This window comes from Cervus canadensis, chromosome 10 (genome assembly GCF_019320065.1).
Source record: "Cervus canadensis isolate Bull #8, Minnesota chromosome 10, ASM1932006v1, whole genome shotgun sequence".
Lineage (NCBI taxonomy): Eukaryota > Metazoa > Chordata > Mammalia > Artiodactyla > Cervidae > Cervus > Cervus canadensis.
The window spans coordinates 10263195-10277759 of NC_057395.1; the positions used below are offsets into that span (position 1 = coordinate 10263195).

The following is a 14565-nucleotide window of genomic DNA, read 5'->3' on the forward strand; positions in this document are numbered from 1 at the left end:
CCAAAGTATTGGAGTTTCAGCTCAGCATCAGTCCTTCCAATGAACACCCAGGACTGATCTCCTTTAGGATGGACTGGTTGGATCTCCTTGCAGTCCAAGGGACTCTCAAGAGTCTTCTCCAACACCACAGTTCAAAAGCATCAATTCTTTCGGCACTCAGCTTTCTTTATAGTCCAACTCTCACATCCATACATGACCACTGGAAAAACCATAGCCTTGACTAGACAGACCTTTGTTGGCAAAGTAATGTCTCTGCTTTATTTAATATGCTATCTAGTTGGCAACTATAGGTCCTTAACTAATAAAAATCGATTTAATATCTAAGGTGTCGGGAAATCATACATGGCCAGAACTTTCAATATAACTTACACGCGCAACAAAGACACACACAAACTGGAGTCTTTTTTACAGTAGAATCAGTGTGGTTCATTTCATTTCATTTATTTTTGTCTGCACTTCATGGCCTGTGAGATCTTAGGTCCCTGACCAGGGATAGAACCTGATCCCACTACAATGGAAGCACAGAGTCCTTCCTAACTGCTAGACTGTCAGGGAATTCCCTATACTAGAATTTCTAAATTCAACTCTCTGCACTTCTACCCAAATATTAAACAGCAGTTGCATGGAATAAGCAGTGATAGATTTTCCTCCTGAAGGAACCACAGTGAGCAAGTGCAATGGAAGGGCATTTGCTAAAACAGACTTCTGATTCTAAAGACCCCCAAAATAACTTTTACACAGTTTAATCATTGCTGCCCAGTCTCCCTCAACATGATGAATTTTTTCAAGGTTTTAAAAAAAATTATTTATTTTAATTGGAGGATTTACAATACTGTGGTGGCTTTTGCCATACACAGACATGAATCAGCCCTGGGTGCACACGTGTCCTCCCATCCTGAACCCCAATCCCACCTCCCTCCCCACCCCATCCCTCTAGGTTGTCCCAGAGCACCGGCTTCGAGTGCCCTGCTTCCTGCAGCCAGCTTGATCTGGTCATCTATTTTACATATGGTAATGCACATGTTTCAATGCTATTCTCTCAAATCATCCCACCCTCACTTTTCCCCACATAGTTCAAAAGTCTGTTGTTTAATCTGTGTCTCTTTTGCTGCCTTGCATATAGGCTCATCATTACCGTCTTTCTAAATTCCATATATGTGCATTAGTATACTGTATTGCTGTTTCTCTGACTTACTTCACCCTGTGTAATGGGCTCGTTTCATCTACCCCATTAGAACTGACTCAAATGCGCTCCTTTTTATAGCTAAGTAATATTCCATTGTGTATATATACCACAACTTCCTTATCCATTTGTCTGCCGATGGACATGTACGTTGCTTTCATGTCCTGGCTATTATAAACAGAGCTTCAGTGAACACTGGGGTACACGTGTCTCTTTCAGTTCTGGTTTCCTCAGTGTGTATGCCCAGTAGTGGGATTGCTGGGTCATATGGCAGTTAAATACAACGAATTTTTAAAGAAATCTGTCATCTAGCTGCATTTGTTATAGAAGACGGACATTAAACCAACGTAGTAAGTAACAGCTCATTATCTCAATGAGTATAAACTTGAATTTTCAATACCGAGCAGGTCTGGCAGTCACGGTCCACCCTTGCTGTCTTCCTCACGTGGACTCTTATTGGCTGTTTTATGAGTGATTTCTGTAACCTTGTTATTCAATCCAGATTTCCCAAGGATAAGCTACTTTGCCTGTGACCCTCAATCTGAGAATAATGTTACAGAATATCAGAGTCAGAAAAGGGCGGTCCTAAAGGGTGCCATTCAATCACCCCATTTCACAGATGAGGACCTGATATTATACACTTAAGCACAGAGGTAGATTTCCTCAGTCGGCTGAAGAACATGGATGGATAGGACAAGCGCGAAGGCAGGCTGAGAAAGGAACATCTCCCGCCACTCCAAGTGTGTGGCACTTCTTTAGCCTCGAGGCGAGACCCTGTATCAGGGAAACCTATACCGATGCTTATAACTGTATACACTGTATACAGCTCAGTGACCAAGGAGCAGCCCCCATGGATTCCCCACTGTCTTCTTCTCCTGTCTTAGACTTTGATGGTCTTCAAGGGGTACCAGTGAGGTAAACCCAGGCAGCTGGAGCTGCTTTTGCTGACCATTCACAGCTCCATTCTCTGTCTCAATGGCATCAAGTTAGTAGGCTAAAATCTGCTCTGGGAGGACTATTGACACCACAGTCATTGGAAAATGCTTCAAAGTAGGACTTTGGGGGTCAGTTGTGAAAGCTTTGTTAGTATACCACACCACTGGCTAAAATTTGACTGATCACACCATGTTTTGATAGAGACTGGAGCAACCGAAATGCTCAGAACTTGTTAGTAGGAGTATAACTGGCACAACAGCTCTAAAAACCTGCTCAGTTTTACCTTCCAAAGCTAAACACATACCCACCCTACAACATGGCAATTCAACACCTAGGTTCCAGCTCAACAGAAACCATAGATTTGTGCACCAAAAGACACGCTTTCTTAAGCAACATTATTCATTGTACCCTAAACTAGAAGCAATCCAAATATCCATCAATAGTAACAATATAAGTGGAGACTTCCCTGGTAGTCCAGTGGTTAGGACTCTGCACTTATACTGCAGAGGCCATGGGTTAAATCCCTGGTTGAGGAACTAGGGTCCTGCAAGCCATGTGGCCAAAAACAAACAAACAAAAGTAAAAATAAGTAATTTGAGGCATATTCTGGGAAACTGTAAAGCCATGGAGAGGAATGAGCTACATAACAACCTCAATCTTATAAACATGACAGAAGAAGCAGATATTGCAAGATTCCACTTGCATAAAGTTCAAAAGAAGAAAAAATTAATCTGCAGTGTTAGAAGTTAAGATAGTGAGACTTCCTTGGTAGTCCAGTAGTTAAGAATCCGCCTGCCAATGCAGGGGACATGGGTTCGGTCCCTCATCCAGGAAGATTCCACATGTCACGGGGCAACTAAGCCCATGCACCACAACTACTGAGGCCTCATGCCCTAGAGCTCATCATCTGCAACAAGAGAAGGCACCACAATAGGAAGCCTGAGCACTGAAACTGGAGAGCATAGCCCCACTCCCCACAACTACAGAAAGCCCAGTAGCAGCAGTGAAAACTCAGCGCTGACCAAAAAAAAGGAAGAAAGAAAACACTATCCAAAAAAATGATTAGCCATATTAAAAAAAAAAAAAAGAACACCCATCTCATTCTTTTCAGCAAATTCCAAAAGAATCAGAAATTTTAACCAAAAAAAAAAAAAGTAATCTATGAAATACCTAGAATGAAATACAACTTCTTCATCATCCTTAAAAGAGTGGGAAGTTTGGGGAGTTGGCTTAAAAGTCAAAATTTCTATGAACAAAAGAATAAAGTCAGAAGATAAATGCCAAACAACAACAACAACAAACAAGAAGGTACTATACACTGGGTGACTTAAAACAACAGAAATGTATTTTCTCACAGTTCTGGAGGCCAAAAGTCCAAGATCAAGCTGTTGGCAGAGCTGGTTTCTTCTGGGATGTCTCTCCTTCCTGCTGTGTCCTCACGTGGGCGTCCCTCTGTGTGTGTGTGTCTGGATCTTAATCTCCTTTTCTTACAAGGACACATTCACACTGGGCTAGGGCCACCTGTTGGGCTGTACCCGGAGGCCAGCAAGCCCTGTAGCTGCCCAGCTGTAGGACCAAAGAAAGACACCAGATATAATGATGGAGACATCCACAGTTTATCGACCTTTCAAGTTTTAAGCACAAGGTCCTCAGGAGCTCTGCTGCCACTCTTGGGATGACCCAGCTAGTAGGCCTGGTCATGGAGCAGCGGTGAGGCCTCAGTTAAAGTGCTTCAGCTCTTGGAGCTTGGGCTTCCTGAGACATCAAACAAGGAGGCCAAACCTCACGGCCCAAGGCACCTTCATCCTCTGACATCCTGGTTCTCTCAGGTCCATCATGGCATCTTTGGGCTCCATTCATCACCGAACAGGAGTCCAGGGAATGAGGTCTCAGGGACACAGGCCGTAGGGGCCACGCTTCTTACACCTAGAACCCTGGAACGGTCTCTGCCACAGACACTGTCTCCTGTCTCCCTCTGGCCTTTGCAAGGAGTCTGGGTCAACATCTGCTCAGTCTCCCTTTCTCTTTCCCTCTCCTGTCCTGGGCTGGGGAAAGGCGACATGAATTGTTCTTTGACATCCATGCAAACGCTGGCAGAAATGCACTATTAGCAGCAAACCAATGACATAACCAGAGGTACTGTAGCACAGCGCACGGTGGCCACACAGACCCTGTCTTAACATCAACAGGGAAACGCCCGGACACTCCAGAGCTCCAGAATCGCCTGTTCAACTACATCTGCGTCATTCTTTCCAACCAACTACACAGTGTCCTAAACGCGCTGAAATGTTCTTTAAGATATGCCTACATGACTCTGCATATAAGTTAAATGGGGTGGTCATTATTCAGCAGGGCCCAGGAGGCAGAACATATCCCCAATTATGTTTATGTTTGTTTTTCTTTTATGCTTATATTTTCAAATGAATCAATATTTAAAGATATAAAAATATACAGAGAAAAATGTTCTATTTTTTAAAAATTTAAATAAAATATCTTTCAGTCTGTATTTTCCCCTGTTTCTTGCCTTCCGTGCATATCCAAATTCTCCTTTACTCTTTAAAGCCTCATCTAACCATTTCTAGTAAGTCTTCCCTGAGAGCGCGAGCTTTTGCTGGACCTCTCTTCAGAATCCCACAGAACTATCTTTTTTATATTTTTAATTTTTTTGGCCTTGCTGCTCAGCATGTGGAATCTTAGTTCCCTGATGAAGGATCGAACCTGTGACCCCTGCAGCGGAAGCCCAGAGTCTTAACCACTGGACCACCAGGAAAAGCCCACCATAGCACATCACGCTTTTTTTGTCATCTTCCCCTGCATGATCTGGCATTTACAGTTCAAGTTTGTGCATGTATGAATACGAATGTGTGATCTTCCCACGTACAAATAAAATCCTGGAATATTGGGGGAAAAAAATTGTGCCTACATGGACAATGTTGAAAGCCAGGTCAGTCTCAGGACACAAACGACAGTATTTAAAAGACTCTAGCCCAGCTCACTGTACATGTGACCATCCACAAACACGTAGCCAAAGATGAAAATGATGTGGATCAGAAATGGAATCAAAGCTGAAAGAACAGTGAAAAAGAACATATATTAATAAACAATCCAACATAATGTAACAGAGGGCACTGGTCTCTCTTTTCCAAACACTTTGGCTCATATCACATTTACTCAAAAGAAAAGAGTCTAAAAAAAGAAAGAAACAAAGAAAAGGGACCGCCCAACAGACACAGAAAGGTGAATGTAAAAGCTATTGCCCTTAAGCCTTTTCTTTTCTCCCTCTCCCACTTAAGTAAACCTACCAGAAGAATATGTAATATGTAAAATGTAATCTGTAATCCTCTGGGTTTGTAAGGCCAACTGCTCCTTTATCCTACTAATCAAACACTGAAGTGGATTCCAGAGATTTTATTCCAGCTGGGTTGGCACAACTCAAGAGAGACACCATCCGCCCACGATCTTCTGTGGGAATCAGGAGGCCTCCACGCCTGGCCATGGCCTTTGGGTTGGAATCTACTCAGTCAGGCCTGGAAACGCCCCCTCAGAAGACTGGAAGAGGTCTCCCTGGAAAGATCTATGCCCAGCAGAGATGAACAGGGGACGAGCAGGTCCTGGGAAAAGGAAGGAGACACAGAGGAATTCAAACCAGTTCTCTGGTCCATCCTCACAGCTTCAACGGCAGGTTCGGGAAGGGCCCCCCTGGTGCACTGTTAGCCTGGGGACCCAGCAAATGAGCAACTTCACCTCTGACAAGAACCCCTGAAACAGGGCAGCCCCACACTGACTCATCTCCTCACTTCTGCATGGGAGGATCCGGACCTCGGGATCCTGCCATGCCATCCTGCTGTTATCTCCCATCCTTGATTTATGCTAGAATCTTTTTTATTATTATTATTATTATTTTATTTATTCATTTGGCTGTGCTGGGTCTTAGTTGCAGCATGTGGGATCTTCAGTCTTCATTGCAGCACTCAGGATCTTTAGTTGCAGCATGTGGGATCTAGTTCCCTGACCAGGGATCAAACCTGGGCCCCCTGCATTGGAAGCGCAGAGTCTCAGCCACTAGACCACCCAGGAAGTCCCTACGCTAGAAACTGGCCTCAGAAGTACTTTGGAAAAAGAAGTGCATGATCTAAGGCACAGGCTGGAGGAATGGCATTTTAAAGGGAGCCGTGCACTGACAGGCCACAGGTGTCCTGACTTCTCTGAGCATCTGTGTCCCTAACCGGTGGCCTGTGAGCAACAACAGGGAAGGTATTTTCCCATTGCCTTTACGATGAGAGACACTTTATATATATAACCAATCAATACTGTGCTGGGTTTTCGATGCCACACGCAGGCTTTCTCTTTATGGCAATCAGGGGCTACTCTTCATTGCAGGGCAGGGCTTCACCCGTTGCAGAGCACAGGCTCGAGGTGCACAGGTTTCAGTAGTTATTGCTTGCGGGCTTAGTTGCCCCTCGGCATGTGGGGTCCTCCCGGACCAGGAATCAAACTTGTGTCCCTTGCAATGGCAGGCAGATTCTCATCCACCGTACCACCAGGCAAGTCCAGTTAGAGGCAACTTTGAAAAAAAGAATCATCCCATGGCAAAGATACTTCCCTCTGATTCAGTGGCGGTGCACACTGGCTTGAAGTAAATCCAGCTGGGTTCGCATGAAAACATGGGTCATGAGGAAAGCCAGGATAGGACCTCAATCTTTTAAAGAAAAACACAGGCTGTGCACCCCAGATTGTGTGTGACTGAGTGGAGAAGGGCTGGATGTTTTATGCCAGAACCTAATGTTCTTTTCATTGGTGCCTATTCTACTCTAAACATACCCACTAAGTTAATGTTAGTTATTACAGCTTTTATTTCTATAATTAATTCTTTTATAAGCTATTACAACCTTGTAAATATTAATAGTTCAGCTTGCTGACAACATCCTGAGTCAAAACCACAGGTTGAGATGAATACAAGTGTTGTTTGGTTCCCAAGAAGGCCAATTTGTTCCAGTTCACTCACACACCAGGTGGAGCAGCTAAAACTTTGATAGAAAAAACAGTTTTGATAGATTGCTGACTTTGGGGCAACCACAGCAACTGAAAAATGAATGAGGAATCCTGAAAAAAAAAAGAGAAGGAAAGACAGAAAGCCCCAAATTCTGCAAATGCCACCTAATTCACCAGACAACCCAACTATGTGTGTGTGGAGCAGCCTCCAAGCAGCTCAGCCAAGAATAAAAGAGCTAATGGACTTCCTTGGTGGTCCAGGAGTTAAGAGTCCTCCTTCCGATCGATGCAGGGGACTTGGGTTCGATCCCTGGTCGGGGAACTAGATCCCACATGCCATGGGGCAACTTAGCCTGCGTGCCACAGTGAAAGATTCTGCATGCCACAACTAAGACCAACACAGCCAAATAAATAAATACTTTTAAAAAAAAAAGAATAAAAGAACTGAAATGAGATGTGAGCTGCTGCCCAGAGGCAGTGTTTTCAGTATGAATCCAACAGCACTTCCTACTGAAACAAACACAAATGAACACTCTTCAGAGGAATATAACAGAAACTTCCTTCTCCATGATACACCATCACAATGTCCAGGACATAGGCCAAAATTACTCACAAAAATGAAGAACCAGGAAAGAGTAAGAGAAATCAAAACCAGAGATTAACCTCAAAATGAGTGAGATGTTGGAATTAGCTGCCTTAAATCCTTTGCCAGCATGATTATACTCAAAGATGTGAAAGAAAAGATTCTCTTAATGAATGCACATATAGAAAACCTCAGCAGAGAAATAGAAACAATAAAACAGCCAAATGGAAAAATGAAAACTAAAAAAAAACCCATAATAACTGAAATTTTAAAATTCAAATAAAGGGCTTAATAGCAGAATGGATATGATAGAGGGAAAAAGTCAGAGAACTTGAAGAAAGATGAATAGAAATCATCCAATCTTAAGAATAGAGAAAAGGAAATTATTTAAACATAGCCTTAGGGATTAAAAAGATAATTTTCGAAAGTCTAGCATATGTCCTAGGAGGAGAAAAGAGGGAATTAGGCAGAAAAACGGACTGAAGAACAAATGGCAAAGATTATCCCAAATTTGGTGAAAAACAAAAATGTACAGATTCAAGAAACTCAGTAAACCCCATTTAGCATAAAAGTTAATAAAGCTACACCCAGGCACATCAGAGCCAAACTGATGAAAAGAAACATAAGGAGAAAATCTTGAAAACATCCAAAGAAAAAACAACACATCACACATAAGGACACAATAATTCAAAAAAGACTGCTGACTTCTCCGCAGAAATAATGGGCTCCAGAGGACTGTGTAACTTCATCTTTAACATGCTTAAAAACAACAACAAAGAGAAAACTCTGTCCAGCTATAATTCTGTACACCAAAAATATCATTCAAGGGATCTTGTCTTCTTTGCAGCATGAGAATTCTTAGCTGTGACATGTGAGATGTAGTTCCCTGACAAGGGATGGAACCCAGGCCCCCTGCATTGGGAGCACAGAGCTTTATACTCTGGACCACCAGGGGAAGTCCCAAAATACATTTTCAATTAAAAAAACAAACTGAGAGAAATGCCAGTAGCCCTGTGCTAAAAGCAATGCTAAAGGAAACGCTCTAGTTGAAGAGAAATTACGTTGTGTGGAAACTTCTATTTTTAGAAAGGAATAAACAGAATCCAAAAAACCAAATATCTGATTAAAATGAGAGAAAAAAGTTGTAAACTTGGAAAAAATACAACTAAAGCTAAAAAAAAATACCATTGTTTTGTCAAATTTGTAAGATATGTAGACGTAATATATATAACATCTGTACTATCAAAGTGGGTGAGACAGGGGTACACATTTGCAGGATTTTTATATTACATGTTAAGTGGCAGAATATTAATTCCAAATAAATTATGAAAAGTTAAGTCCACAAAAACACCTGCATACAAATGTTTAGAGCAGCTCAATTCATAATTGCCAAAACTTGTTAGTAACCAAAATATCCTCCAATAAGTGAATAGAGGGACTTCTCTGGCAGTACAGTGGTTCAGATTCCATGCTCCCAACGCAGGGGACATGGGTTCAATCCCTGGCTGGGGAACCAAGATCCAGTATGCCACACAGCATGGCCAAAAAAAAGATAAATTGGAGTACATCCATACAACAGAATATTACCCACCACTTTTTAAAGATGAGCAGGCAATGGCACCCCACTCCAGTACTCCTGCCTTGAAAATCCCATGGACGGAGGAGCCTGGTAGGCTGCGGTCCATGGGGTGGCTAAGAGTCGGACACAACTGAGCAACTTCACTTTCACTTTTTCACTTTCACGCATTGGAGAAGGAAATGGCAACCCACTCTAGTGTTCTTGCCTGGAGAATCCCAGGGACGGGGGAGCCTGGTGGGCTGACATCTTTGGGGTCATACACAGTCGGACACAACCAAAGTGACTTAGCAGCAGCAGCAGCAAAAATGAAAAGACTTGGAAGAACTTGAAATGCCCATTACTAAGTGAAATAAGACAATCTAAAAAGGCCACATAGTATATAATTTGAAATATATGATATTCTGGAAAAAGTAACACTGTTGAGACAGTAAAAAAGATCAGTGGTTGCCAGGGGTGGGGACAGGGCATGGATGAACAGACAGAGCACAGAGGATTTAAGGAAATGAAACTTCTCTGCATGATACTGTAAAGGTGCAAACATGTTATTATACATTTCCAAAACCCATAGGGTGTAAAACAGGGAGTGAGCCCTAGAGTAAATTCTGAACTCTGGGTGATCATAGTATCAATGCAGATTTGTCAACTATAACCACAGTGGTGAGGGATGTTGGTGGTGGAAGCTATGGGGTGGAAGAAGTATTGGGTTGGTTAAAAAGTTTGTTTGGGTTTTTCCATAAGATATTACAGAAAAACATGAATGAACCTGTTAGTTAACCCAATATATGGGAACTCTCTGCACTGTCTATTCAATTTTGCTGCGAACCTAAAAGTGCTCTAAAAAATAAGGTCTATCAATTAAAAAAAGAAAAAAACAGAAAAAATGGTTGCATAAAATACTGAAACATGCTATAACACTTAGGACCCTTGAGAACATCATACCAAGTGAAAGAAGCCAGTCATAAAAACCACATATAGTATGATTTCATGTATATGAAATGTCTAGAAGAAGGCAAATCTATAGAGACAGAAAATAAATTAGTGGCTGCCCTGGGCTAATGGGGGTGGGGTGTCTGAATGAAACGGGGAATGATTGCTAATGTGGGATTCTTTCGAGATGATGAAAATGTTCTGAAAGTTGTGGCCATGGTTGCACAATCCTGTGAATAAACTAAAAACCACTGAATTATACATATTAAATGGGTGAGTTGATGGTATGTGAACTGTATCTCAATAAAACTGTCATTTTCTTAAGTAAAGCTGCAATTTTTTAAAAGTAACTGGTTAGAACCCATAGCATGCATACTTTAAACATGAGAATGCTGAGGAATACTGAAGAAGTCTCTAGACTTCTAGAGATAGAAGAGAGACTTCTCATAGTGGTAATACAGCAGGAAGGCACGTCATAAATATCCACATGCCTAACAACAGAGCCTCAAAACAAACAAAGCAAGAACTGAAGGAACCAAAGCTAGAAACAGATGGAAATTTTAACACCAGTTTCTTAACAGGTAATAGAAGTAGATCCAAAGTTGGAGGGGGGCGGGGGATATAAATAAGGTACACAATACCATCAACCACCTTGTCTAAAATAAATATGCTGAGGGTTGACACAAGTATATACTGATATATACTGATATATAAAAGAGGTAACTAATGAGAACATATTGTATAGCTCGGGGAACTATATGCTGAGGGTTGACACATGTATATACTGATATATACTGATATATAAAAGAGGTAACTAATGAGAACGTATTGTATAGCTCGGGGAACTCTATCCAATGCTCTAGGGTGACTTAAGTAGGAAAAGAAACCTAAAAAAGAGGGGTTATATGTATACATACAACTGATCCACTTTTCTGTACAGCAGAAACTAAAGCAAGATTGCAAAGCAGCTCTACTCCAATAAAAACTAATTTTAAAATATGTTGAGTATAACAAGCAGTGGTTAAGCATAATTCATTTCATAATAATGTTGTGTCTCCTGGGAACCTCCAAGGATCTCTCCATGGTCCGATCTTTCTCTAAGGTTTACTATTATCTTATTCACTCTTGTTATCTATGTATTTACTTGGGGCTGTGCCAGGTCTCTGCTGCCACACATGAGCCTCCTCTGGCTGCGGCAAGTGGGGGCCGCTCTCTGGCTGCGGTGTGCGGGCTCCTCGCTGCGGGGGCTTCTCTGGCTATGCGGCGCTGGCTCTAGAATGCGTGGGCTTCAGACACTGAGGCTTGCAGGCTCCAGAGCACAGGCTCAGAGGCTGTGGTACACGGGCTTCGTTGCCCTGCAGCATGTGGAATATTCCTGGACCAGGGATGGAACCTGTGTCATAGGCAGATTCTTAACCACTAGATGAACCATCAAGGAGGTCTTCTTAAAGAAGGTGACCAAAGTAATTTGCACAGATGTGTTTTTCCTTCTTAACATCATCCTTTTCAAACACGAAGACTCATTCAAAACCATCCCATTTTCCCCAAGACACAATCCCCGTATTCTTTCCTCTTAGATGTTTTAACTCTCTACTCCCTGGAACCCAGGTGGTTTTGACAAGAAGCCCTGCTCCCCTGCAGAAATGTGCTGGGGGCCAGTCACAGGCCGTCAGCCAGAGGCAGAGAACATCCAGGCACGTGGGTTTGGAGTGCTGCAAACAGCACAGCAAGGGAAGTGGACCTGGTCTGCACCCCCACTTCATCACACGCCAGTGGCAGCTGGCAGACACTTGTTCATTTCCTGTCAGCAAGCAGCAGAGGCGAGGCACGGCTGGAGCCTCCTGCTTTTCCCAGGAGGTGGTTTCACTGCCAAGCTTTGTGATGCTCTCTAGGGTCTTGGGTTCCACAACACGGTTGCTTTTCAGCAGTTACCTGCCAGCTTCTGACTCATGAGACCTGAACAACCTCCTTCAACAGAAGGGACTACCATACGTGCTGCGTGTGCTCAGTCGCTCAGTCGTGTCCGACTCTTTAAGACCCCATGGACTGTAGCCCACCAGCCTCCTCTATCCACGGGGATTCTCCAGGCAAGAATACTGGAGTGGCTTACCATACCTTCCTCCAGGGGATTTTCCCAACCCAGGGATGGAACCCAGGTCTCCTGCATTGCAGGCGGATTCTTTACTATTTGAGCCACCAGGGTCTATCATGTAATGACCCGCATATGACCTGAAAGGACAGGCCTGTGTCGGGGCGTCAGCACATCAGACGGCCCTCTTCCTCACAGAAGAGGCCACGCCAGGGGCCCGTGCTTCTCCATCCTAAAGCTCAAGGGTCACGGAGCATGTCGTTTCCCTCAAACCACTTGCAGGTGACAACAGCACACTCTGTAGCTGTGGGACCAAGCTAGGATGGCAGTGCGCACGCGTGCTAAGTCACTTCAGTCGTGTCCGACGCTTGGCGACCCCAGGGACTGTAGCCCTCCGGGCTCCTCGGTCCATGGGATTCTCCAGGCAAGGATGCTGGAGTGGGGTGCCACGCCCTCCTCCAGGGGATCTTCCCGACCCAGGGATCGAAGCTGGGTCTCTTAAGTCTCCTGCCTTGGCAGGCAGGTTCTTTACCACTAGCGCCACCTGGGAAGCCCAAGGATGGCAGGGAGAACATTAAAAGCAAGGAGGTGCCCGGTGTGGTTATGTACACCACGGAAGGATGTCAGGGACAACTTATTTTTAAAAAGGAAGAAAAGCAAGTTGCAAAACTGTGTTCTTTCATTCAAGAAATATTTACTGAGGGAATTCCCTGGCAGTCCAGTGGTTAGGACTCCATGCTTTCACTGCTGAGGGCCCGGGTTCAATCTCTGGTCAGGGAACTAAGATCCCACAAGCCGTGCAGCAAGGTAAAAAAAAAAAAAAAAAGAAAAATATTTACTGAGCATGCACCATTCTAGGCACTTAGAACTAATACACTGCAACTAACGAAACAGACAAACCTGGCAAATAAGCAAACCCTGTCTTAAATGGTGATAAGTGATATGAGAGAGCAGGAGGAGGTGGGGTATCATCGACTCACAGCATTTAATGGGGCAGACTGGGAAGGCCTTCCTGAGAAGGTGACCTTTCTGCGTGTCTGAAGGCAGTGTATCTTGGTCTGCATACGTATGCCTGGTGCTTCCCTGGTGGTTCGGGGGTTAAGATCTGCCTTGCAATGCAGGGAACAAGGGTTCCATTCCTGGTTGGGGAACTAAGATCCCACATGCCATGGAGCAACTAAGGCAACAAGCTGCAACTAGAGAGTCCACAACAAAGACCCCACGTGTGCAAACCAGGACCCGACGTGACCAAATAGATAAATAAATATTAAGTATTTCTGAAAAGCCAGCCTGGCCTCAAATGATTTCAAGAGGTCCCTAAACCCCCGAGTATTTCCCTGCCTTCTTCTAAAGCCTGAAATTTCTTTAATGAGAGGGGGAAGAAACCTATTTAATTCCATTTAATTCTATTAAATTCCTATTTAATTCTGTACTATCAAAGAGAACTATCTGATGGTTTTGGAAAAGCTGGCACACAGGGCTCCCATGTTACCAGGTGACTGTGGAAACATATATACGGTTGATGTCTGGACTTTGCTCCATCACAAAAGGGAAGGGGATTCCAAGAAGACAGGTGGGTCACTGAGTCAGAAGGAGCAAAGGTGGCTATCAGAAGGCACTCATCTGGGCTCAGCTACCTCTGCCTGTTTGGTGCAGGACAGGGCAGCTGTCGGCTGTGTGGTGCTCACGTCGTGTGACTGAAACCAGGCAATTCCAGTACACTAACCGCGACATTCACGCAAGGCAAGTTAGCAGTGACCGGGCACCCTGGAGACTCACTGGTCAGCAGCACTGCGCTGAATCCACACCTACTGTACCATCTGCACCAAAGTGAGAGGAGCGCTCCCTCGCAGACCCACTCTGAAAGAAAGGCTAAAGGAAATTCTTCAGATTCAAAGAGAACAATACCAGAGGGAGACAAATTTCAGGAATAAAGGAGGAGCAATAGAAAGGGCAAATACCTGTGTGTATATGAGACTTACCAGTTGTTTTGTCTGTGCCATCCAGCGTGTGGGATCTTCGTTCTCTGGCCAGGGGTGGAACCCATGCCCACTGCAGTGGGAGCTCCTAGTCTTAATCACTGGACTGCCAGGGAAGTCCCTATCTTTTTTTTTTTTCAAGCAGTGGTCAAAGCAGGCAACTTTTTATACTTCTTATTTTTAAGAAATATTTACTTTTATGTATTTATGTAGCCGTGCCAGGTCTTAGTTGTGGCACTTGGGACCTTCCATCTTCATTGCAGCAGGTGGGATCTTTAGTTTCAGCATGTGGGATCT

The 14565-nt window shown here is 43.8% G+C and overlaps 1 protein-coding gene across 6 annotated transcripts in view; it reads right to left on the reverse strand.

The window, feature by feature from the left end:
- The window catches only part of LOC122447858 (ninein-like protein), a 115181-nt gene that overhangs the window by 56339 nt on the left and 44277 nt on the right, over positions 1 to 14565 (reverse strand). Inside the window, exon 2 of one of the 6 annotated variants that reach the window (XM_043478561.1) lies at positions 3475 to 3685. The exons of the other annotated variants lie outside the window; for them this stretch is intronic. The gene's annotated coding sequence lies outside the window, so the exon portion shown is untranslated. The remainder of the gene's footprint in view (positions 1 to 3474; positions 3686 to 14565) is intronic. 6 annotated transcript variants of the gene reach the window in all.